Source organism: Canis lupus, chromosome 4 (genome assembly GCF_011100685.1).
Source record: "Canis lupus familiaris isolate Mischka breed German Shepherd chromosome 4, alternate assembly UU_Cfam_GSD_1.0, whole genome shotgun sequence".
NCBI lineage: Eukaryota > Metazoa > Chordata > Mammalia > Carnivora > Canidae > Canis > Canis lupus.
The window spans coordinates 9,686,012-9,711,903 of NC_049225.1; the positions used below are offsets into that span (position 1 = coordinate 9,686,012).

At 43.5% G+C, this 25,892-nt stretch overlaps 1 long non-coding RNA gene across 1 annotated transcript; it reads left to right on the top strand.

The window, feature by feature from the left end:
• The first annotated feature begins 376 nt into the window (after nucleotides 1-376).
• Nucleotides 377-2,025, top strand: LOC119871613. Its single transcript, XR_005357546.1, has 3 exons — nucleotides 377-1,132; nucleotides 1,318-1,657; nucleotides 1,770-2,025. It is a non-coding gene; the product is annotated as an uncharacterized LOC119871613 (long non-coding RNA).
• The last annotated feature ends 23,867 nt before the right edge of the window (nucleotides 2,026-25,892 follow it).

The window sequence follows — 25,892 nt, forward strand, 5'->3', positions numbered from 1 at the left end:
TAACCAGAGTCACTCCAGGGCAAGTCTGTGTTCTTTTTCATAAACTGTATCTCTCTAGTCCATCAAAAGTGACCGGTTGTGAAATGCAGACACAAAAGTAAAACAGCTCTCTGAGTGTCAGCTCCCAGGCCGGACCGCCCCCCCCCACTTGCCTGGAGCCAGAGCGGCGGGTCTGTGTGGCCACGGGCCTGCCCTCTCCCCTGGCTCACTCGGCTTCCTGCTTCCAGCTCGTGCACAGTGCACGGCTTCCAGGGAAAACAGCTGAAAACCCCAGGATAAACAGTAGTGCTTTACCTCGTGTTAGGCAGACCCTGAAAATGGGACCAAAACTAGCATAGGCCGTGGCTCATTCCTCAAAGGAAGCAGCAGTCTCTCTTGTGGCCCATAAGGCAGGAGAGGTTTTGGAAGTCGCCTTGACTCTTTCAGAAGGCGCTGGGGGCGGCCCGCGGGCCAAGGCCTGTTACCTGTGCAGGTGCTGGGACAGGTGTAGGTCGATGTCCTCAGGAACCCACTGGGCTCTTAGCACAGGCTCCAGGGTTTCCCACCTCGCCCCGGAGAAGCCGGAGAAGCCGGAGCAAGGCCTTGTGAGCAATTGAGAAACCAGGGGACCGGCGGCGCTCTCCTCCCTCTCCCGGCAGGGGCAGGTGTCACCAAGCGGGAGTGAGCGTCCAGATGGGGAGACAGAGCTCCTGCTGGCCTGACTGGCACGCGGCTCCCCAGGATTTGGCCCGGGGCACATCCTGGCACGTCGGGCTCCGCGCTGGCTGCGTTATAAGAGCCTCATTTGGGCAAATACCTGTTGACTTAGGCGCTACCTGGGAGCGATCTCTGAAGCCCCCGCTCCGGTGCTCTGCTTGCCAGCTGCCGAAGCACCCTGCACGGCTCATGCCCTGGCTTCCTCATTGCTCCCGCTGGGCTGTCTACTCCTTGCGCTCTCCTAGCTCGGCTCCGAGTAAATAATTCACCACAGGCCGAAATCGAAGATGTAGCCAAGAGAGAAGGAGAGAGAGAGAAAACCAGGGAGCGGCAGTCCTGCGCACTGGATGGGCACGTCTGCTTTTGTGAGGACAGTCACAGCCTCTGCGGCGGGGCATCCTCGCCAGGCTGGTCCCTGGACCACCCGCCGCCTGAGGTCTTTCCACTTTTACTCCATTGCCTCATTGCAGCAAAAGGGTTTCAGCTCCTGAGAGGAAGGCGGGGACTTCTGGGGGCAGCCCGACCCATATGCTGGATGTTTAGAAGGAAAACTAAGAAATCAGGACAAAGAGAGAGGAGAAGGGGATTTTCACTGCTTCTTTCCTTTTTTCCCTTTGGCAGGAGGAGTGCTGAGAAAGAATCGCCAGGATTCAAGTGTCCGCTCCAAGTGAGGCCATTTAGTACGAATTCCCTATTTCCTTTCCCCTGCCTTCCCTTTTGGTCCATCATGGGAATGTCTGGATTTTCCTGTAACTCGTCAGTGGTGCAGGACTTCCCCTGGCAGTCGGTGAGAGCTGCTTCTGAAGACGTTCTGGTGTTTCTCTGACACTACTTCCCAGAGCTTCAGAAAATAGCACATGGCCCGAGTGACTCAGGTTCTTCCAGTGAAACTGCTCCATCTTAATTTACCCATTTCACAGCTCAAAAGAAGACAGAGAGAGAGGTTGCAGGCCCACTTCAGGTAGGTCTGGCCTGCACGCCCAGAGATCTGGAGCCCTGCAAGGGGAACACTTGGAAGAAAAGCAGAAAAGATGCTGGCTTGACATGTCCTCCTCTAAAAATTGTTATTACAGCTCCTGAAGCCCCAGGAAAGCCCTCATGGATGGGAAGCGACAGAATAGGACTCACTGCCTCTTGGGTGCCTGCACCTGCCACTGACAGGGCATGGGATGGAGCACCAGAGCTGTAGCCGCCCACCACCCCTTCCACTCCCAGAGTGACTGGGGCAAGTCCCTGCCCTCTCCAGACCCTTGCTCTGAGAGGTGCACTAGCAGGGAGGGCCTGGAAGTTCCACATGGGAGTCGCCAGGTTAGTAATGTGGTGCAGGGTCCCCCCATCCTCTATTTATTATCATTTATTATAATATATAATATATTTATTATTTTTATATAATACAACTTAATTATATTTCATATTTCTCTATTATAATGTACAATATAATTTCTTATACTTTATATAATTTATTATTACAATTTACTTGTTTTTGACCAGGTCATGATAGCAAATACTGACATGGCATTTACTCTGTGCTGGACCCTGCTCTAAACCATTACATATACTAATTCATTTGATCCTTACAACTCAAGAGAGAGATGCTACTATGACCATTCCCATTTACAGAGGAGGATGTGAGGCACAAAGAGATTACAGTTAAAAAAATGAACAGATGAAGAGATAAAGCCAGGAGAGATTATCTTCTCTGAGTTAGACGGCAAGGGGCAGAGCTGGGTTGGGAATGTAGACAGCCTCCGCCCAGCCCAGTGCCCTCACCCTGCTCTACTCTCCAGACTCCTCTGGAGGCTACGACTGTCAGTAGACTTATGTATCTTTAAAAAAAATACTGCAGGGTATTTATACATTTATATACACACATGCACATATATCATATACATACAGAACATAGATATATATTTTTTCTTTCTTCAAATAGTAACATTTATACTCACCTTTTTTGCACCAAAGACAAGAATGTGATCTTTCCATATCAGTTTATTCTTTTAAACAACTGCAGAGCATAGTTCATTGTATCAGCCGTAATTTATAACCTACTGCCTACTGACTCACATTTAGGCTGTTTCCATTATTTTACTATTATGACAATGCTGCAATGAACTTCTTGTAGCTACATCATTTTGTGCAAGTGAGGCTGTGGCAAGCAGACTGGCTCTCCCTCAAGATGTTCATGCTCTAATTCCTTGAGCTGGTGAAAATGCTACGTCCCCTGGTGAAAGGGACTTTGCAGATGTGATTATGATTATGAACCCTAAGAAAGAAAGGTTATCCTAGGCATACCGTTTAATCATATGAGCCATTAAAAGCACAGAACTATTTCCAGCTAGAGGCAGGAGAGATGAGAGGTTGACAGAAAGATTTGAATCTTGAGAAGGATTCAGTCCACCATTATTGGCTTTAAAAACGGAGGGAACCAAGAGCCAGGGAATCTGGCAGCTCCTAGAAGCCCTGGCCAACAGCCAACAAAGGAAGGGGGACTTCAATGCTATGATTGAGTGGATTGAATTCTACCAACAATCAGAATGAGCCTGGTAATGTATTCTTCCCCAAGACTCTCCATAAGAGTCAGGCCACCAACTCCTTGGTTTCAGCCTTGTGGGTCCTGGAAGCAAGAAACTAGATGAGCCTTTTAACTCTCTAAGCTACACAACCATGAGATAATAAACCTGTGTTATTTTAAGCAATAATTTGTGGTAATCTATGACAGAAGCAAGAGAAAAACACCCTGTGGAATAGTAGAAGAGCAGGGTCGAAGAGTATATGCATTTAGCATTTTGGTAGATACTGTCAAACTGCTGTCCTTGGAAGTATGACCAATTTACAGTTTCACCAGTTATATAGGCGGGGCTGTTGCCCCACGTCTTCACTCACTTAGTATGTAATCAAACTTTCAGAACTTTGCTGCTTAGAGGAGATTGTCCTGAACTTGCACTTAGACAGCGAGAACACTGCTTCAATTTAGATTCTACGACCACTTGGAGTTGTTTTGGGTGCAGATAGATTCCTAATAGAAAATGCTAGGGTTCTCTTGGGGCGTGCCACTGTCAAACAGGCTTAAAGAGACAGCTCTGTTATCTGTCCTCTGCAACGAGAAGCAGTTAGGGAAGGTCTTGAGATCGGCCCCAGCTTGGGTGGAGCTTCCGGCCATGGAGTGTCAAGCCAAGGAAGACTAAAGTTAGTGACCCAAGTGCAGCTCGCCACAAAGGAGGAGTCCACGTGTTGTCTCCTTGGGAGTAAGGGCAGGACAAAGGCAGTCTGAAGCCAGTTGCAAAAGATGGAGCGCATAGGACAGTGTTATGGAAAATACAGAGCTTTCGGAAGAGCCCAAAGGCCCCGCTGGGTTTGGACTCAGCAGTCAAAGGATGGTGACCTCTGCAAGGGAACTGGGAGGGCAGAGGATCTGGCTGACTTAGAAACAGGAGCTCAGCCCCAGACACTGTGGGGTCCGTTGAAGGTGGGCATCAGAAGCCTCAGTCCCTTCTTGTCTGGCCTCACCTAGAGCAAGAAGCAGATGGCAAGGCTGGGAGAGTGAGAAGGCTGGTGAATGTCGGAAGGCCTCGCTAGCAGAGACAGCTGTGGGGAAACCCAGCCAAGCAGCCTTAACACATAGAGCGCCCCCTATGGGCCGATGCTACAAGCCTGTGAGAAAATCAGAGGGAGTCCACTAGCTTCGACACCATCCAGTCAGTCTTTCCAGAGGATCCATTACAGTGGAACTGAATTTCATCCTGGCTCACTCACCAGCTATGAGACCTGCCTGAAGATGCTTACAGTCCTAGAGCTTCACTGTCTGTACCAGAAAATGGAAGCCTTTGGGGCTGTTGTAAGGATGAGAAATAAACATACATAGAAACACAATATACGTATACATATTTGCGTGAGTATTTGTGTGTGTACACTTATATGCATGTGTGTATACACATACGTGCACATATATTTATATACATACACACAGACATATATGCATATGTGAGTATACACCTATGTGGCATGTATACGCACACAGTACCTATGCATGTGCACATACATACTTATGTACACACACATGTATGACAGAAAGTGAGCATTTGTGTACATGGTAAGTACTCAGTAAATGCTAGTCACTATAGTTTCAGAATTAATAAAAATGTATCTGAGGGGCACCTGGCTGGCTCAGTTGGTGGATCATGCGACTCTTGAGCTCAAGGTTGTGAGTTCAGGCCCCACATTGGGTGTAGAGATTACTTAAGAATAAAATCTTTTAAAAAATAATAAAATTATCTGAAAATCACCTAGTGTATTTACAGATGGGAAATCAAGGCTCAGGAAAATCTGATGATACGCCTAGAGCCAGGCCACCAAAGACATGAACACTGATCTCCCCCTAAGCCCCAGCATGGTGCATTTTCACCCTGACTACCTCTTGTCCAAATACCTAAGAACAATGATAAGCCCCCTTTGAGGAGGCATCCTTTTCAGGGAGGCCTCCTTTCTAGGGAGAGCACTACACCACTGGGACCCATTAGCTCAGTATCAGAGCCTATGCTGTTGGTTATGATGCTCCCCCTGTAGTCCTGTGTTCCCCTGTGGAGTTAGGATTTGGGCAATGAAATACAGAACTCCCAGGGATATGTCACCATGGCAAACAAAAGTTGCAGAACCAAGTCATTTTCTTTCTTGGGAAGAAATAGAAAGGATTAGTATAATTGACCTCTCCCTTGGACAGAGTGAATGCTAGAGAAAATGAAACTTTGAAAGGAATAATTTTTAGATTATTTATCTAAGTATCTCCCAAACGTCAGTTCACACACTATTGTCATGGAGTCACCTGGGTGCCGATTGAGACTACAAAATCAGGGATCCCTCCTTGACCTGCTAAACTGAATCTCAAGGGATGAGGTTTGGGACGCTGATGTTTGTCAAGCTCTTCTGGGTGATTCTGATTTGTATTTGGGGGTGGACGCTGCTGTCGGGATCCTTGAGAGAAGGCAGTCCTTCAGACTGCTTCCCTGAGTGACGCCCCCCGCCCCCCCCCCCCCCCCCCCCCCACACACACACACCAGAGCCAGCCTGTTCTGCTGGTGGCACACAGCCTGAGTAGAAAGCTCCTTTCCCGGAGCCATACTCCTCCCTCTAACTGCCACCAGTTCAACATGCTTTCCAGAAAAGTCAAACTCGACGCTTTCATCAACATGACAGCCTTCAAGTGTTCAGTGTCAAGTGAGCAAGTCTAGTCTTTGCTGTTCGCCAGACTCCTCCTGGGATACTGGGGCCTCTTTCCATCTTTCTGCTGCCCTCACAGTGATGCCCACTGAGGTCTCCTTCTACAGCACGGTGCTCTTTTCATTCAAAGGACTTGTTTCCTTCTATGCTGGAGTTAACTAGGGGTTCTGCTGTCACCATCCTCGTGTGCTCGAGAGTGCCAGCAGCTCAATGTGTCACTCTGGTTCCATGTATATTAACAGGAGTCTCCTGCAGACAAAGGCTTGATCCAGTGATTGCTATGGTGTAGGAATGTGAGCAATCTGCAGGTGGAGGGGCACAGGGCCAGGGAGAGTCTCAGCGTCTCTGTTATATCATCTATGTCTACAATAAACTCTAAATCTGAGATGATGGCATGAGACATCTATATGTCACTGTCTTGTCTTTTGAATATTCCAGTTGTCTTGTTTCCTGCCCTGTTCTGGCCAGTTTTTGCTATTGCAAAATTGCATTTCCTCTCATTTCTATTTTTACTCATTTTATCTGTAGGACCAGACATAGCTTTTGATCTTAGCTACCGATGTCCCTCTCCACCCCACAGTTACATGTGGGAATGTTCCATGGAGATGTGGGTTATGGATCAAGTTCTCCAGAAGCTTCTGTGTTCTCAGACACCAGACCTATAATTCAGGTGACAAGTGGAGTGTGGCTGTGGGGAACAGCATATGTAGCTGAGGAAACACTTCCAGTGACAGCCAAGGGATCAAAGACCAATAAATCCACTTAACAGAAGACAAAATGGAAACTCAGAAAAGTAAAATGACATTTCTTAGACTGCAGTTAGTTGTAAAAGAAATAGAACTTGTAAAAGTTATGTGGCATTTTATTATTTTATCATATTTTTCATTAGGTAACACACATCAGTGGTTTAAAAATAAAAATGATGTAACATGATATATACTGAGATGCATATTCCAACCCTACCTTCTTCTTCTCCCACCTGCTCCAACGTTACTTTCTTTTGTAGTATTTCTTCATGCAGATATCAGCAAATATAAGTGTATATGATTATTTTTCTACCCTTTTTTTCCCCAAAGGTTGCAGATGGAATATGCTACTTTATTTTGTTTTTTCACTTAGGAAATCCTGGATAGCTTATAATCATCATAATTTTCTTAAAATTGTATTTATTTGAGAGAGAATATGAGAGAGAGAGAGAGAGGGAGAGAGAGATTATAAGCAAGAGGAACAGGAAAGAGAGTAACAGACTTCTCATTGAGCAGGAAGCCCAATGAGGAACTCAATCCCAGGATCTGGGGATCATGACCTGAGCCCAAAGCAGACCCTTAACTGACTGAGCCACCCACGTGCTCCATCATAATTTTTTATAGCAGCATTTCATGCAGTCCTTCCTATGGATCTACCAGAGTACCTTCTAACAGTTTGATTGAGATTAAAGTCACATACCATAATTTTTATTTATTTAGGGTATATAATTCAGTTTTTAGTATATTCAGAGATGTACAACCTTTAAACACTACTGTAGTATTTCAGCCAGTCACCTATGAAGAAACAACTTGGGTTATTTCTAATCTGTTACTATTAAAAAAAAAAGATACAAGGAGCATTCTAGTTTACAGCTCTTTGTGCAATTCATGGGTACTTCTCTAGGATAAATGGCTGGGAGTAGAGGCTCAGCAGGACTGAAGGTGTGTCCATCTGGAATTCTGGCGACTACTTGTTCCTCAGGTCGATTGTACTTTACCATAGACCATGAGGGAGACGGTCATTCCTCCTTGATACCCTCCACTGCCCCCACAGGCCAGTGTGGAACATTATTATTCTTTAAAATTTTTGCTATCTGAAGAGTAAAAAATGACGTCTCATTGTTGTTTCCATTAGTCATCTATTATAGTTTCATTCTAAAAATATACTTTCTGTTCTGGTAGCCAGCCTCCAAGATGGCTCCAAGTGATCTTAGCCTGCCTTATACATTCTCTTCCCACAGTAGATCAGGGCAGACCCATATACCTCAGAGAATGTGGCAGGAGCAAGGTATGTGACTTCTCTGGCCAGGTCATAAAATGCCCCTTCACCTGCCTCTTGGCTTGCATGCTCTAGGGGGACAGCTGCAGTACAGTGAGGGCACACTGTCAAGAGCCTGCAAAAAACCTACTACCGAGCACCAGCTTGCCAGCCATGTGAGTGAGCCAGCTTCAGAGCAATTCTTTAGCCCTGATTAAACCTCCAGATAACTGTGGCCCCAGCTGGCAATTCACTGCAACCTCACGGAAAGTCTTGAGCCAGAACCATCCAAATGAGCCACTCCTGAATCCCTGCTTTCAGAAGCAGGAGAGATAATAAATGGTATTTGTTGTCTTAGCCTCTAGAGTGATTTATTATATGGTGATAGATAACCACTATATTCAATGAATGTGCAGAGAAGAACTGCTAACTCTTAGCATGTTTTAAAAGATGACAATATGGAACGAGTTATAAATTCACATACCTTAATGTAAATCAAGTACTTTTTAATCTCAGCTTTAATTGTTATTGATGACTGCTTGCTCCTGTATTCTGTTTTAAAGAGAAAATATTAGGGGTGCCTGCATGGTTCAGTCAGTTAAGCATCTCATCTTGATTTTAGCTCAGGTCATGGTCTCAGGGTCGTGAGATGGAGCCAAGTGTCAGGCTCTGTGCAGAGCGTGGAGCCTGCTTAAGAGTCTCTCTTTCCTTCTCCTTCTGCTCCTCCCCAGTTCTCTTAAAAAAAAATTTAAAGAGAAAATATTAGCATGCATATTTACACAGGGTGCCTCATCTCATTCGTGGTTCCTGAACTATCCAGCCCAGCCCAGCCCAACTTTGCAAGGCTTCCCAGGTGTTTTGGGTCAAAACTATTAACTCCTTCAAAAACCTTTTCTTTTCTTTTCTTTTCTTTTCTTTTCTTTTCTTTTCTTTTCTTTTCTTTTCTTTTCTTTTCTTTTCTTTTTTTTTTCTTTTCTTTTCTTTTCTTTTCTTTCTTTTCTTTTCTTCTTTCTTTTCTTTTCTTTTCTTTTTTTCTTTTCTTTTTCTTTTCTTTTTCTTTCTTTTTTTTCCCTGAAGGTTCCTATTGTCTGTTCCATGGTACTTGGTTTCTAGTACAAGTGTTTCTGGACATGTGTTCTGGCAGTGGTCAAAATTGCTTGATTGTTTCCTTTTCAAATGGGACAGTGATTTTGTTTTGTTTTGTTTCTACCTGACCCACTTCTCCAGCCCAACACCTGCCCTTTCTAGATTCCTTTTGACTGAGCCGTCATCTGTATTTTGCATTTACACAGATAGCTTAACAATAAATTGATAGCGACCAGAAAATCAGTAGTTGGCACTGGCAGGCACTTCTGTCAGAAAAGCTATTAAATTACAGCCACATTCTATACTTTAAAAAACAACTTGGTTATAGAAGAGCCTGGTGAAGAAAGGCAACATTCACAGAGGGTTTCCTTATGAACCTGAGGCAGCCTGCTTGTCAATAAATATACTCCCTTCACTTGGACACAGCCTTGATGCAGAGGTTACTTTGCACAAAGCATTAAAGATTGCGCACGAATTGCCCTGCCAGGGTTCCAGTAGTTCCAAGCCTGGCTTTTCCAGAGACTATTCAGAGTGGCCAGATCTGTCTATTTTAAAGATCTAAGAGCTCACTTTAAAAGACAAGTTTTGAAATAGGGATATACAAATATTTTCCTTGTAGCTACAGTTCCTCTTCCATGTAGAGGTGACTTCTTCCAGAGATGTCAAGGTGTGCTGACCAGTATGGTAGCCACTGGCCATGTGCAGCTATTTCAATCTAAATTCAGGGCAGCCTGGTTGGCTCAGAGGCTTAAGTGCCACCTTCGGCCCAGGGTGTGATCCTGGGGACCTGGGATGGAGTCCCATGTCGGGCTCTCTGCATGGGGCCTACTTCTCCCTCTGCCTATGTCTCTGTCTCTCTCTGTCTCTCATGAATAAATAAAATCCTTAAAAAAATAAATTCAAAGTAATTCATATTAATCTAAGTTAAAAAATCAGTACTTTAATCACACTAGCCACATTTCAAGTGCTCAGGTAGCCACAGGTGACTGGTAGCTGTCGGCCTCAAGACCATTCCAGAGTCCGGAAAGTTCTATTAGGCAGCTCTGGTTTCGAGTTTTGACTGGTTCCTTTCGTGTGAAAACAAACAGAACAAAGCATGCCTACTCCCTCATCTCACAAAGGGGCAAAACTGCTTGAGTCAGGACTTTCCAACTCAGTGTTAGCTCATGTTGCCCTGAGTAGGGAGACACAATGGTTAAAAATAATCAAATTTTGAAAATTGAGTGTATGCAAAGCCAAGATGTAATTCTCTCTCTTGCTTGTTAAAAATAAATAACAACAGAAGAGGACACTAAGAAAACATGGGGTTCACTTACTGGGTGTTTGTGATATTTTGACAAATGGAGGAGAGGTAATGCTTTCCTACTTCATAGAAGCAATGCTTGCAAGAGCTAGCTAATGTTTGCAAATCCTTCTGAAGATGGAAAGCACAGTTACATAAGTGCCAAGCGCTATTTCATTATTTATTAACATCTGTATTAATAATAGGAAAACGGATGCCTTGTTATGATGGATTTTCTTTAAATATGTGAGCTTCAAAAATATATTTTGTACATCTAACTCTTCTAGAATGTAAAAGGGGAAATAAAATAAACAACCTAAAAAAAAAAAAAAAAGGATGCATGGAAAAGTAGCCAAGAAAGTAGACACCATCCATTTATAAAGTACAAATAGTGCTATTTCCTAAGTTGCAGTCGAGAATATTCTTCAGGGGAATCCCTGGGTGGCTCAGTGGTTTAGCACCACCTTTGGCCCAGGACGTGTTCCTGGGGACCCGGGATTGAGTCCCACGTCAGGTTCCCTGCATGGAGCCTGCTTCTCCCTCTGCCTCTCTCTCTCTCTGTGTCTCTCATGAATAAATAAATAAAAAATCTTTAAAAAAAAAGAATATTCTTCAGGGAATACTGAGCACCTTAGTAACCTTTGTTAGCTTCCCTTGCTTAACAGAAACAAACCTAAATGGGTGGCATGTCCCTAGCCAACACCAATTATAAGCAAATAATAACAATAACAGCAATAATAGTGAACATTTAGTGAAAACTTATGTCAGACTGGCTAAGAGCTTCACTTGCATTACCTCAGTTAATCTTCTCAAGATCCCGAAGTGAGGAGGTAGCCCTACTTAGCCAACTGAGGCAACTAAGGGTTTCCTTAGGTTAGGGAGGTGGGCACTGCAAAGTCTTGATGGGGCATTCTGCTTCTGTGCAGGGATTTCACTCTGGTAGTTTCTGGAGGAAGACCTGAATGGAAGAGGGCTCACATTTTATGCTGTCCAAGAGGGGAAACCTAAGACCCCCAAAGAAGTCTGAGGCCCCCAAACTCAATGCCAGTTGAGACAAGAGAAAATACTTTACGTGTATGAAAACATACATCACACTGTCCTGAGGCCTCAAGGGTTTTGATTGGCTAAAAAGGAAGACATTTGAAAAACTAGAGTTGCTACTGAGGAGCCTGTCTTCAGGAACAGTTGCTCAAAGTTTATAGGAAATGGAAGACAGCCCTGAGAAATTCAGAAGGTTAAATAACTCTTAATTACTATCCCCCTAGGTGATCACAAGGTGAAGCACTTATGGAACCCTTTTCTGTGATAGAATACTTAAACAGACTTAGCAGCTCACTCCTACCACTTTCATGATGCTCAAGGATGCTAAACTTTCCATTAAAATGTCACAAAACAAGAAATTCCCTTCCCGCCCTACCCCAATATATAAACTGGGGAATAGAGAATTCAGGTTCTGATGACCTCACCACCAGCGGTTGCCTGGGATGGGGGTGGGGTCCATGGATAAAACCTCTGAGAGTTTTTTGAACAACGTATGCCAAGGACAATCTGGTAGGGTCTGTGGTGATGGTGAGTGCTCTATGATTCCCATAGACAGGAAGGGCTTGAAGATTCTCAGAGGGGACTCAACAGGCCTTTCATTGCTCCCAAGGGGCCCTGGTCAGCAGAAATTGCCCAAAGTCTGTCTTCTTCCTTCTCTGGAGAGAAGGGGCTAGGGGCTGAAAGGACCCCCAACAAAGTATAAAAGGGCAAATATTTAGGATGCAAAGCCTGATCTCACGGTGGCATTTGGCCTCCCATCTTAATCATGGGGTTGTAGTTGTCATCCATCTTGGGGTCACTCTGCCACACTTGCACAAAGCTGAGACCAGCTCCATTATTGGTGAATAACTTAAAGAGTGGAAATTGACAACGATGGGAGGGGAGTGGACGGAGGGCCCATCTTATTCTAGGTGTCTAAGAGAGAAGGTAACCAGCCTTCAGCAGGTTTAAGCTCATTGATATTCACCCGGAGCCTTCATTATCTTGATGTAAATCACAGGAAGATTTTAGATAAGAATAGGTCAAGGAACCAAATTAATTTTACATTCCAGAACTCCATGCTCTATGACCTCTTATCTCAGCCTTTGATGTTCCCGTCTTAGAGCAAGGAGAGCCGCTCAAGTGCTGGAACAGCTCCGGCTGTCTGGTGCCTGTGAAGTTTGAGTCCTGGGATGAGTAATGTGATGTGGGCACAAGATCTCCTTACCCTTTGGAACTTGCAAATTTCACCAGGAAAGCTCCCTGTATGGTAGGAGCCAAACTTTCAAAAACTTTTCTATTATTTGGTCCTTTTTGGCTTCTGCAGAAGTGTTTCCCACACTCAAGGAGCTTGTAGTCCCTTGGGGCAGAGGAAACAGACCCTTGGAACTGTCTCCTGTGTATCTCCCTCACTGGAATGTAAGTTTTGAGTGGGCAAGAATCACCTGACCGGTTCCCCAAGGTATGGCCAGTACTCAGACCAGAGGTAAGTGGTAACAGGTGTTCACTGTACATTTGCTGAATAAATCTAAGGAGGAAGAGAGATATGAGAAAGATACCTGGTGTTAGGAAACTTAGCAGGAGGGCATCTGAACTACCAATGCGAGGACAAAGCAAAGGTTTATTAAGAAGATGGTATGTAGGGGCAGCCCCGGTGGCTCAGTGGTTTAGCGCTGCCTTCAGTCCGGGGTGTGATCCTGGAGACCCTGGATCGAGTCCCACATCGGGCTCCCTGTATGGAGCCTGCTTCTCCCTCTGTCTGTGTCTCTGCCTCTCTCTGCCTCTCTCTCTCTCTCTCTCTCTCTCTCTCTGTGCCTCTCATGAATAAATAAAAATCTTTAAAAAAAAAAAAAAGAACCAACATTATTAAAAAAAAAAAAAAAAAGACGATGGTACATAGGGGATTCCCGGGTGGCTCAGCGGTTTAGCACCTGCCTTGGCCCAGGACATGGTCCTGGAGACCCGGAATCGAGTCCCACATCGGGCTCCCTGCATGGAGCCTGCTTCTGTGTCTGTGTCTCTGCCCGCCCCCCCTCTGTGTCTCTCGTGAAAAAATAAATAAAACCTTAAAAAAGAAAAAAAAGAAGATGGTATGTAGTGTTTTGTTACCAAGTTAACTGAGCAGTAGTTCATCAACCTGCCAGATGTGAAGTTCATAATTAGCAATGAAACCCATACTGAAACTCACCCCAGTATTTTGTTTTAATTTAAAAGCATAATCTCTCTGAAAGCACATTTTATAAAATGCATGTACATTTCCTTTAATATTCAATTCCAGGTACTTTTATTTTGTGCTTGCCGTTCATGGGTTGAATGGTTGGAGTGGCATATGTTTCAAGGGTTACCTGTTCCACAGTTATCGGTGAGTTAGAACATGAGGCCGGATGCTTGATTTAGAAACAGAAGATTGCAGCATGCTGGGCTGCATTGATCATTCATTCAGGAAGGTCTGTGGGTGAATATCGTGTGGGGAGATGGAGCTCTGATGAATGACAGGGCGTCTTTGTTGAAGGCTGTTGTGAATCATCTTTGTGTGGCTGCTGGAAGGTGAGGCGATGGGCGAGGTGAATTCTCAATATGATGCCTCCCACTTTTGAATCACGACAACTGACATGCCACAGATATTTATTTACTGACCGTTGTGCACAAGGCCTGTGCTGTTTATTAAAAGAGTATATACAATGAGTTATGAGAAATGGTCAGTGCCGGTAAGGAGCTCACGCTCCATAGGAACCCATCATATGAAGGACAGAACATATGAAGCAGTGAGAAGTGCCAAGAATATGTTGGTTTCCACCCACTGTCCTGGCTCTGCCCTCCCCAGTTCTCTGCCACCCCTCAGTCCCACCCCAAAGCCAAACCAGTTCTGATAGGTAATGTATCAAGAGCCCTAGACCCATTCAATTCCAGTATGTGTGGGATGTTGTACAAAGCCCTAGAAGTGTCTGACATAGTACATGCTCAACAAGGGGCTTTTTATTTTTTTTTTTACAGATTATTTATTTATTTATTCATGAGAGACACAGAAAGAGAGGCAGAGGCATAGGCAGAGGGAGAAGCAGTCTTCCTTCAGGGAGCCCGACGCGGGACTCTATCCCGGGAATCTGAGGTCATGCCCTGAGCCCAAGGCAGATGCTCAACCACTGAGTAACACAGGCATTCCTCAACAAGGGGATTTTTATTTTTTAAAAGATTATTTATTTATTCATGAGAGACACAGAAAGAGAGGCAGAGACACATTTATTTATTTATTTATGAGAGACACAGAAAGAGAGGCAGAGACACACAGGCAGAGAGGGAGGAGAAGCCGACTCCATGCAAGGAGCCCAATGTGGGACTCAATCCTGGGAACCCAGGATCATGCCCTGAACCGAAGGCAGACGCTCAACTGCTGAGCCACATAGGTGTCCCAACAAGGGGCTTTTAAAAAATAGATTTTATTGATTTAAGAGAGAGAGAGCAGCGAGAGAAAGAAAGAAAGAGAGAGAGTTCGAGTGGGGGGGGGGTAGGGGAGAGAGAGAAGCAGACTCTCCACTGAGCAGGGAGCCTGACATGGGCCCCAGCTCTATCCCAAGACCCTGGGATCATGACCTGAGCCCAAGGCAGCCACTTAATTGACCAACCCACCCAGGCGCCTCAACAAGGGGCTTTTGGATGCACCCAGGAGGCAGGATAATGGGCATGCAAAGGACACACAGAAGTCAGGGTGGGAACCACCCTCGCAGGGCAGAGAAAGCCTTCTAGAATAGGGTTTGGCCTCAGTCTTGAAAGAGTTTGCCAGTGGGCACGGGGGGCATTCCAGGCAGGGAGATGACAGCATGGGTAAATTAGGAGGGTACCAGGTATGGCTGAGCTTGCATCTGGTCGGGGATGAGTTGGGGCAGAAATCCAGGCCAGGCTTCAAGTGCCAAGTGGTATAAGCTGCATTGAGGGCACACACTGGGGTCTACTTCACTGCAGGCACTGTGTGTGCAGGATGCCTGGCAGGAAGCAACAGTATGGGAGAGAGGCACCACCTGGCTTTGTGGGGTGCAAGGGAGCAAATGAACAAACGAGTGAATAGGCTCTGGGTGCAATGATGGAGACTGACTCTGCTCCTCCCTTGCCTGGACCTCTGCTACCGCCACCGCACTGGTGGGAGCCCGGCACCACAGGAGAGGTGACTTGGCTGTGAAGCTAGCACAGCCAGAGCTTCCGATGCCTCACTGGCCACGGAGGGAGCCTAGCAGTGTGTGCGTGCAGTCATATGGGTTTGTGATCTTTGTGTATTCTTTTCTTGACGTAGACTCTCAAATTATATTAGCCTTAGGCCTTCCAAACACCTGGCTCTCCCTACCTGTGAGCAGGATATGGATGGTTAGCAACTTGGGGCATCCAGGTGCTCTGAATCCACTGTGGTCCCACCTCCTCCGGGCCAATATGAGAGAGCTGGGCTTCCACCCTGATCCTTCCCCAGGTCCAGCTGGCTGTGCTAAGGATCAGGCTCCAGGCAGGTCTCTGCAAAGGCCAGACATGTGCTCCGAGTTGCTAGCGTGCCGCTGGGTTGGAGGAGAGCAGGATGGAGGACATGAAGAATGGGCCAGTGCGGAGGCAGGAGGAGCAAGCAAAGGCAGGAGGCAGAAAGCACAGGGCAGGTTCCCGGGCGGTGGCTGGCTCTTGGCTCTTGGCTGGCTCCTGCGCAGAGGGGAGTGGGGAAAAGAGCTGTCAGGCATTAGCTCTCCAAATCATGGATAGAAATGGGAGCAAAGCATCCTAAGGTGAGACTCTGAATAAATTCACAGGAATAAGCAGCGCTCCCTGTGCAGTTTAGAGGGCAGCTTGGTACTATGCTTTCCAGCTACGGAAAAGATGATCAGAGACTGTTCCGGAAAAGCTGCCATGTAGCACGTATGTGATGGGTTTGCCCTGGGGAAGAGGTCTTGGTGGCAGCGGCCCTAGTTGGCTGGGGCGGATCCACACTGCCACAGGCTTTTTGGATGGAGTCCCAAAGCGGATGGCTCATGTCATCACAGAGGTATTAGAGAGTAGACAGTCCTCCTGGGGTAGAGATATAAATAGAGGCCAGCAGAAGGAGAGGCTTGTCTAGACTTCAGAGCTGGCTTTGTGGCTTTGTATTGATCTATTCTGCTACTGATAATTCTGCTTAGAAAATACACCTGCAAAAAAAAAAAAAAAAAAGAAAAGAAAAGAGAGAGAGAAAGAAAGAAAGAAAATACATCTGCTTGTCCTTTGTTGTTGATCCTTTGCCCTCATTTTAACAGAGGGACTCCTCACTTTTGCTATCCTTGGGGTTCATTGCCAAGAGCTCTCTGGGTGTCATTTGTGGGGTGCACGACAAAGGGGCACCCTTTACTCTGGTCAGCTATCTGGCATATGTGTGCTATCGCCTCCAGAATAAATGTTCTCAGTATGGCACTCGAAATCCTCTCTCTATAATTCCCCACCCTACGCATACCTTGACTAAGCTGGATGGCTTAGGCACGACTAACCCGTCCTGTATTTTCTCTTCTCCCAACTTTGCTCCTGCTCTGCCTCTGCTTGGAATGCCCCAGCCCCATTACTAGGTCTATAAGCCCCAAACCCATTCAAAAGCCACTTTATTTGTGCAAACATTCAGAATCTTTCACAGAGCTCCCCTGATCCCCTACAGTCCTGAATCACCAGCCAGGAGAGGAATGGAGGTATAGGGGCCTGGGGACCAACTGTTTCTGACTGCAGATGCTGGGTTCCAGCTTCTTCCTCTTTTGGAGTCCCCATGGGAACCCAGGGCATGGACTTGACAGTGGTTTTGGCTTGGAGACCAAGCAAGTAAGACCCAGAGATCAGGTGTGCCTGGGTGGCTCAGCTCAGTTGGGTAAGCGTGTGGCTTCAGCTCAGGTCATGTTCTCAGGATTCTGGGATCGAGCCCCCCAGTCCCGTTGGGCTCTAGCTCAGTGGGGAGTCTGCTTGTCCTTCTCCCTTGCTCCCTCTTCTGCTCCTCCACCTGCTTGTGCACATACACTCTCAAACAAACAAACAAGTCTTTAAAAAAAGACCTAGGGATCAACTAGATGTTGCCAAATGACCACTGGGGAACAGTTTTTATGGCAAATAAGTCAAAGGCAGAGAGAATGTTTAACTTTAGCAGCAGGTTTCGTAACACAGTGGATGTAATGGGTTGGCTCACTGGACTCTAGGCAAAAAGCACACACAGAGCGAAGTATGGATCTTGTTGGGAGATTTTATAAACCCTGATAGGCCCTGTTAAGGAAGGCTAGAGAAATCTCAGGTTTGGGAAGGACTTCTGTTTTAGACGGAGACTAAGTTTTTAAATTATTTTGGAAAATAGAAATTCTAGTTAAAATAATAGGATTTTCAAAGCAATCATCATTCCTTCAGCATATATTGACTGAGTGCCAGGGTGGTGGGCAGTAAGATGTGCGCCCAGCCCCCTTCCATGATGGCTCTGTCCTCCAGATGCTGGGGTTATGGTGGAAGCCACCTTCACCTGTCAGCCTCAGCTACAGAGACCCTGCACCCCAAATCCTACTCCTTCCCAGGGCAGCTCACGTACAGTGACTGATGAGTTTTGGGGATATAGAGTGTGGGACAGATCTGAGGGGTCACTTTAGCTCTAGGGTTCCCTGTGTGGTTGGCTGAGTCTGTTGTTGGGCTCAAATCCCAGTCTGATGTTCCCTCTGCCCACCCCTGCTTCCTCCCCTCTCAGCCATAGTGCTGATACCAGGGGCACTCCTTCAAACACATCCCACATGCTGAACTCCCACTCAGCGTCTGCTCGCTGAGGAGTCCAACCTTCAACAACCTGCTTCTTGACTAGCACTGTGGGTGATTACCAAGGATCTTTAATCTAGATTATACATGTCTGAGAACTATTTAGAACTTCCCATAGACTCAGAATGTATATTCCCCGATCTCTAGAAATACTTAGAAAACAGCAGAATTAATATTTGAACAAATCTTCAAACTGAAATGGAGGGCAACATGCCCAGGTCTCACTTTCCTACTGATACCTCTCTGCTTCATGTCCAGGTACATTGGTTGAAGAAGATGACTTCCTGGAGAGAGGAACGTGGCTCTTTGGTGAGCACATATGGAATCCTTCAATTATATCCTGACGTCAAACCCCAAAGCAGCTAGACAGTGGCTGAGCCAAGATTAGAAATGGAGTGTTCTCTGCCCTGGTCCAGGACCCTCTCCGTGACTTCTCTGAATTCATCTTGGGAGCTCCTTGAAAATGTCAGGAGTTATTTCTGTTTTTTGTTTGACAAGTCCCATTTCATGTAGGCTCACAAGTCGGCAGGGACCCTGCCTTTGGCCTGCAGTGCCAGACACAGACAGCAGTGTATTTAGAAAATGTTGGCATCCTTGGTACAGGGAGGGCCTCTGGCTGAGTGGTCCAGACCAGGGCTTCCACTGTTCAGGCAGCATTCAGTGGCTTTTGGAGTGAAAAGAAGCAAAGGAGGTTGAACCTGTGGACTCAGTCACTGTTTCTTGCAACTTGGAATCCCAAGTGCAGGTGTAGATCTTAAAAAAAAAATAAAAAAAAAATGCAAAAATTAAATGTGCAACTTCAAATGTTTCAGGAAAAAAATAATTGAGCTAAGAGCCAGAAAACTTGGATTCTGGCCTCTAACCAATTGTGAAATTTGGGGCAAAACAATTCACTTATTCATAAAAACACCTGTTTTTCATAGATAAAACAAAGGTGATGAATTAGATACTACTTGAGATCTTTATGGCTAAACACAGTCAGGGAGTGATTTCTCTCTCTCTCTCTCTCTCTGTCTCAGTCTTTCTCTCTCTCTTTTAAAGTTTGTATTTATTTAAGCAATATCTACACCCAATGTGGGGCTCAAACTCATGTGACTAGACCGAGTGTTTCATGCTCCTTCGACTGAACCAGCCAAGCACCCCAGGAGGGGTTTCTCTTTTAAGAGCATTTGTTTAAATAGGCCATTCTGTATTTTTTTTTAAATTAATAGCCTTCATTTTTTAAGGCAGTTTCAGTTTTGGGTTTCTATGTACCTACCTGCCATTACAGTCAGACACAATAGTTTTACTACCTTTTTTTTTTTTTAATAAAGATTTTATTTATTTATTTGAGACACAGAGAGAGAGTGAGAGAGGCAGAGACACAGGCAGAGGGAGAAGCAGGCTCCATGCAGGGAGCCTGACTTGGAACCCGATCCTGGGAGTCCAGGATCATGCCCCCTGGCCGAAGGCAGGCGCTAAACCCGCTGAGCCACTCGGGGATCCTTTTTACTACCTTTTTAAAAAAATATTTTATTTATTTATTCATGAAGCACACACACACACACACACACACACACACACACACACACACACACAGGCAGAGGGAGAAGCAGGCTCCATGCCGGGAGCCAGACGTGGGACTCGATCCCAAGTCTCCAGGATCACACCCTGGGTCGAAGGCGGCGCTAAAATGCTGCGTCACCCGGGCTGCCTGTTTTATTACCTTAAACACGGTCTGTGCTCTACCTCTCGGTCTTTTTCTCCTCCAAACTCCTGGCAGCCACTGACCTTTTCACTATCTCTAGAGTTTTGCCTTTTCCAGAATGTCTGATAGTTGGAGTCATACAATATGTAGCCTTTTAAGATTGGCTTCTTTCCCTTAGCAATGCGCATTTAAGATCCCTCCCTTCCTTTCTGGAAGGAGTAGCTCTTTCTTTTTTTTTTTTTTTTTTATTGATGAATAATAATCCCTTATGTGCATATACCACAATTTGTTTATCCATTCACCTGCTGAAAGACATCTTGGTTGCTTCTAAGTTTTGGCAATTATGAATAAAACTGATATGAATATCTACATGTAGGTTTTTGTGTGGACATAAGTTTTCAACTCCTTTGGGTAAATACTAAGGAGCATGACTGCTTGATTGCATGGTAAGAGCATGTTTAGTTTTGTAAGAAACTCCAGACTGTGTTCCAAGGCGGCTGAACCCAATAGCAGTGAATGAGAATTCATATCCTTTTTTTTTTTTTTTAAGATTTTATTTATTTATTCATGAGAATACACAGAGAGGAGAGAGAGAGAGGCAGAGACACAGGCAGAGGGAGAAGCAGGCTCCGTGCAGGGAACCCGATGTGGGACTCGATCCTGGGTCTCCAGGACCACGCCCTGGGCTGAAGGCAGGTGCTAAACCACTGAGCCACCCGGGAATCCTCTACGTACCATCTTTTTTTTTTTTTTTTTTTTATAATGTTGGTTCTTTTTTTAAAAAAAAAGATTTGTATTTATTCATCAGAGGCACACGAGACACAGGCAGAGGGAGAAGCAGGCTCCATACAGGGAACCCGATGTGGGACTCGATCCAGGGTCTCCAGGATCACACCCCAGACTGAAGGCAGCGCTAAACCACTGAGCCACCGGGGCTGCCCCTACATACCATCTTCTTAATAAACCTTTGCTTTGTCCTCGCATTGGTAGTTCAGATGCCCTCCTGCTAAGTTTCCTAACACCAGGTATCTTTCTCATATCTCTCTTCCTCCTTAGATTTATTCAGCAAATGTACAGTGAACACCTGTTACCACTTACCTCTGGTCTGAGTACTGGCCATACCTTGGGGAACCGGTCAGGTGATTCTTGCCCACTCAAAACTTACATTCCAGTGAGGGAGATACACAGGAGACGGTTCCAAGGGTCTGTTTCCCAGGATCCCGCCCTGGGCTGTAGGCAGCGTTAAACTGCTGAGTCATCAGGGCTGCCCCGAGAATTTACATCCTTCTGTGTTCTTAGAGTTTTGAATTTTAGCCATTCTAATAAGTATGTAGTGGCATCTCATTTTAATTTGCATTTTCCTAGTGACATATGATTTTGAACATCTTCTCACATGATGATTGGCTAGCTGTATATCTCTTGGGTGGGGTGTCTGTTTAGGTATTTTGCCTATTTTTAAATGGGGTCACTGGGGTAACTGGGTGGTTCAGTGGGTTAAGCATCTGACTCTTGATTTCAGCTCAGGTCATGACCTCAGGATTCTGAGATCAAGCTCCTCATTGGGCTCCATGCTTAGCATGGCACCTGCTTGAGATACTCTCTCTTCTTCTCCTCCTGCCCCTCCTCCTGCTTGCGTGCTCTCTCTCTCTCTTTATAAAATAAATAAATAAAACCTTTCAAATAAATAAATAAATGGGGTTGTTTCCTTATTGCTGAGTTGAAGAATTCTTTATATATTTTGAATACCAGTTTATATTTTGAATATCAAATGTGCATTTTGCAGAGATTTTCTTAATTTGTGGTTTGAATGTTCATTCTCTGAACAGTTTTATTTGCAGAGTAGTAATTTTTAATTTTAATGAAGTCCAGCTTATCAAATCTTTCTTCATGAGTCATGCTTTCAGTATGGTATCTAAAAAGTCATCACCAAACCCAAGATGACCCAGATTTTCTCCTATTTTATCTTCTAGAAGTTTTATGCTTTTGCATTTTACATATAGGTTGTGATTCATTTTAGAGTTAATTTTTGTAAAAGGTGTTAGTTCTATGTCTAGATTTATTTTTTCTATGTAAATGTCTAGTTATTTCAGCACCATTTGAAGAAAAGACTATCATTTCTTTGTTGGAATGCCTTTGCTCCTGCCAAAGATCAGTTGACTATATTTATGTGGGTCTATTTCCAGGCTCTCTATTCTATCCCACTGATGTATTTGTCTACTCTTTCCCCAATAGCACACTGTCTTGGTTACAGGAGCTTTATTGTAAGTCTTAAAGTCAAGTAGGGTCAGCCCTCCAATTTTGTTCTTCAATATTGTGTTGAGTATTCTGGGTCTTTTCCCTTTGTATATAACCTTCAGAATCAGTTTGTTGATACAAAATAATTTGTTTGGATTTTGATTGGGGCTGCTTTGAATCCATAGATTAATTTGGGAAGCAATGACATCTTGATAATATTGAGTCTTATTATCCATGAACATGGACTATCTCCCCTTTTAATTCTTTCATTTCATTCATCAGAGTTTTGTAGTTTTCCTCATATATGTACTATAATATCTTGTTAGACTTATGCTTAAGTATGTCTCTTTTTTGATGTTAGTTAAATGCTACTGTGTTTTAAGTTTTAATTGTTCTTTGCTGATGGATAAGAAAACAATTGACTTATAAATTAATCTGATGATGTGGAACTTACTACAGTTCTGTTTTTTGGTTGTTTATTTTTTTGGATTTTCTGTGTGGACAATCATTAAATATGTAAAAAAAATACGAGTTTATTTCTTTCTTCCTAGGTTGAATATCTCTTATTTTCCTTTCTTGTTTTATTGCACTAATTAGGACTTCTAGTATGATGTTTAATAGCAGGAGTGAGAGTGAACATCTTGACTTAGTCCAGATCTTAGTTAGAAAGCATTTAGTTTCTCAGCATATGATAGTAGCTGTAGATTTTTTGGTAGACACTATCAAGTTCTGCTGTATTCCTACTTTGCTGGGTTTTTAAAAATCATAAGCACGTATTAAATATTATCAAATGATTTTTCTATTGATATGATCTCTTGATATGATCCATGATTTTTCTTTTTTACCCTATCGTTAGATAGATTACATTGTACTGGATGGATTATGTTGATTTTTGAATGTTAAACCAGCTTCACATACCTGGAATAAATCCTATTTGATTGTTTTTTGTTTAAGATTTTATTTATTTATTCTTGAGAGACACACACACACACACAGAGGTAGAGACACAGGCAGAGGGAGAAGCAGGCTCCATGCAGGGAGCCCTGATATGGGACTTGATCCTAGGACTCTGGGACCACGCCCTGAGCCCAAGGCAGACGCTCAACCACTGAGCCACCCAGGCGTCCCAATCCCATTTGATTGTGATAAATAATTCTTTTTATACATTGTTGGATTTGATTTGAAAAATTTTTGTTGACAATTTTTGTACATTTATGACAGATAATTGGGTTTTAGTTTTCCTTTCTTTGTATATAGTATCTTAGTCTAGTTTTGACAAATAGTAATGCTAGTCTTATAGTATGAGTTAGGAAATACTCTCCCTGCTCCTATTTTCTTGAAGAAATTGTGGAGAATTGATAGAATTACTTTCTTAAAGATTTGGTAGAATTCACTCATGAACTCATTTGTGTCTGGTACTTTCTGGTTTTGAAAGTTATTAATTATTGATTCAATTTCTTTTTTTTTTTTAAAGATTTTATTTCTTTATTTATTCATGAGAGACACAGAGAGAGAGAGAGGCAGACTCCATGCAGAGAGCCTGACGTGGGATCTGGGTCCCGAGGATCATGTCCTGGACTGGAGGTGGCGCTAAACTGTTGAGCCACCCAGGCTGCCCATTAATTCAATTTCTTATGTAGATATAGTCCTTCAGATGATCTGTTACTCCTTGTGTGAATTTTGGCAGATTGTGTCTTCCAAGAAATTGGTCTATTTCATCCTAGTTATCAAATTTGTGGGGACAGAGTTGTTCATAATATTCCCTTATAATTCTTTTAATGTCAGTGGGATTGGTAGTGATGATCACCCTTCACTGCTGATAGTAATTTGTGTCTTTGCACTTTTTACTTGTTGTTTGCTAACCTAGCTGGAGAGATCAATTTTCTTGATCTTTTCAAAGAAACAACCTTTGGTTTAGTTGATTTTCTCTATTAACTTCCTGTTCCAAATTTATTGATTTCTGCTTTATTATTTTTTCCTGCTTTTTCTGGATTTAGTTTGCTCTCTTTTCTTTTTTAGTTTCCTATGATGGAAGTGTAGATTATTGATTTTAAATCTTTCTTTCTTTTCTAATATACATATTCAATGTTATAAATTTACCTCTAAAGACTGCTTTTGCTGCATCCCACAAATTTTGATAAGTTGTATTTTCATTTTCATTTAGTTTGAAATATTTTGAAGCTTCTCTTGACCCACATATATTTAGAACTATGTAAACCTGTAAGTTTGGAGGGCTTCCCAGCTATCTTTCTGTTATTGATTTCTAGTTTAACTTCATTGTGATCTGAGAGAATGGTTTGTATGATTTATGTTCTTTTATATTTTTTAGGATGTGTGTTTGGGTCCATAATAAGGGCTATTTTGGTAAATGTTCCATGTGAGCTTGAGAAGCATGTACTCTGTTGCTGGATGAAATACTCTATAAATATCAATTAAATCAATTGATGATTGATAATGTTCAATTACATCCTACTGATTTTCCTCCTGCTGAATAATATATCTGTTGCTAATAAAAAAGTGTCAATTTTAATAGTTGATTCATATATTTCCCTGTGTGTTTCTATACGTTTTTGCCTTGTGTATTTTGATGCTCTTTTTTTTAAGCACATACACATTAAGGATTACTTTGTCTTCTTGGATAATTGACCTCTTTATGTAATGACTCTCTTTATCTCTGGTAACTTTCCTTGCTCTGAAAATTGTTTAATCTGAAATTAATAAAGCTACTCCCACTTTTTAAAAAAGATTTTATTTATTTATTCATGAGAGACACACAGAGAGAAGCAAAGACATAGACAGAGGGAGAAGCAGGCTCCCCATGGGGAGCCTGATGCAGGACTTAATCCCAGGACCGGGGATCATGCTCTGAGCTGCAAGCAGATGCTCAACCACTGAGTCACCCAGGCATCCCTTCCACTTTCTTTTGATTAGTATATCAAAAGATTAGGTATATATTTTCCATATCTTTACATTTAATTTATGTTTTTCATACATATAGTGGGTTTCTGTAGACAAAATATATTTTGTCTACAGAATATATTTTTAATATATTTGAAATATATTTTTAATATATTTGAAAATGTACTCAGAGTCTCTGACTTTTAATTGGAATATTTTGACCAGGAGTGTTTTTTGTTTGTTTGTTTGTTTGTTTTTTATTATTTTTATTTATTTTTTGTTTGCTTTTTAAAGATTTTATTTATTTATTCATGAGAGAGAGAGAGGCAGAGACACAGGCAGAGGGAGAATCAGGCTCCATGCAGGGAGCCCAATGTGGGACTCGATCCTGAGACTACAGGATCACACCCTGGGCCAAAGGCAGACACCAAACCACTAAGCCACCCAGGGATCCCCAGACCAGGGATGTTTTAAATAATATTTATATAGCTGGATTAATATATACCATATTTGTTACTGTTTTCTATTTACTATCCTTGTTCATTGCTTCTCCTCCTCCTTCTCCTCCTCTTTCATCCGTCCTACCCCTCTTCTTCCTTATTCTGCAATCTACTTTTTCCTGCCTTCTCTGGTTTTAATTGAATATATATAAGATTTCATGTTTCCTCTTTTTTTTTTTAAAGATTTTATTTATTTATTCATGAGAGACACACACACACAGAGGCAGAGACAGGCAGAGGGAGAAGCAGGATCCATGCAGGGAGCCTGATGCGGGACTCGATCCTGGGTCTCCAGGACCATACCCTGGACTGAAGGCGGCGCTAAACCACTGAGCCACCCGGGTGGCTCCGCATGTTTCCTCTTCTTTTAGAATATCAATTATATTTATTTTTAACAAACTCTTTTGGTGGTTACCCTTGAGTTTGCAATATACATTTATAATTAATCCAAGTCTTGTTTTTCAAATAACACTATCCCACTTCATAGGTAGTGAAATAC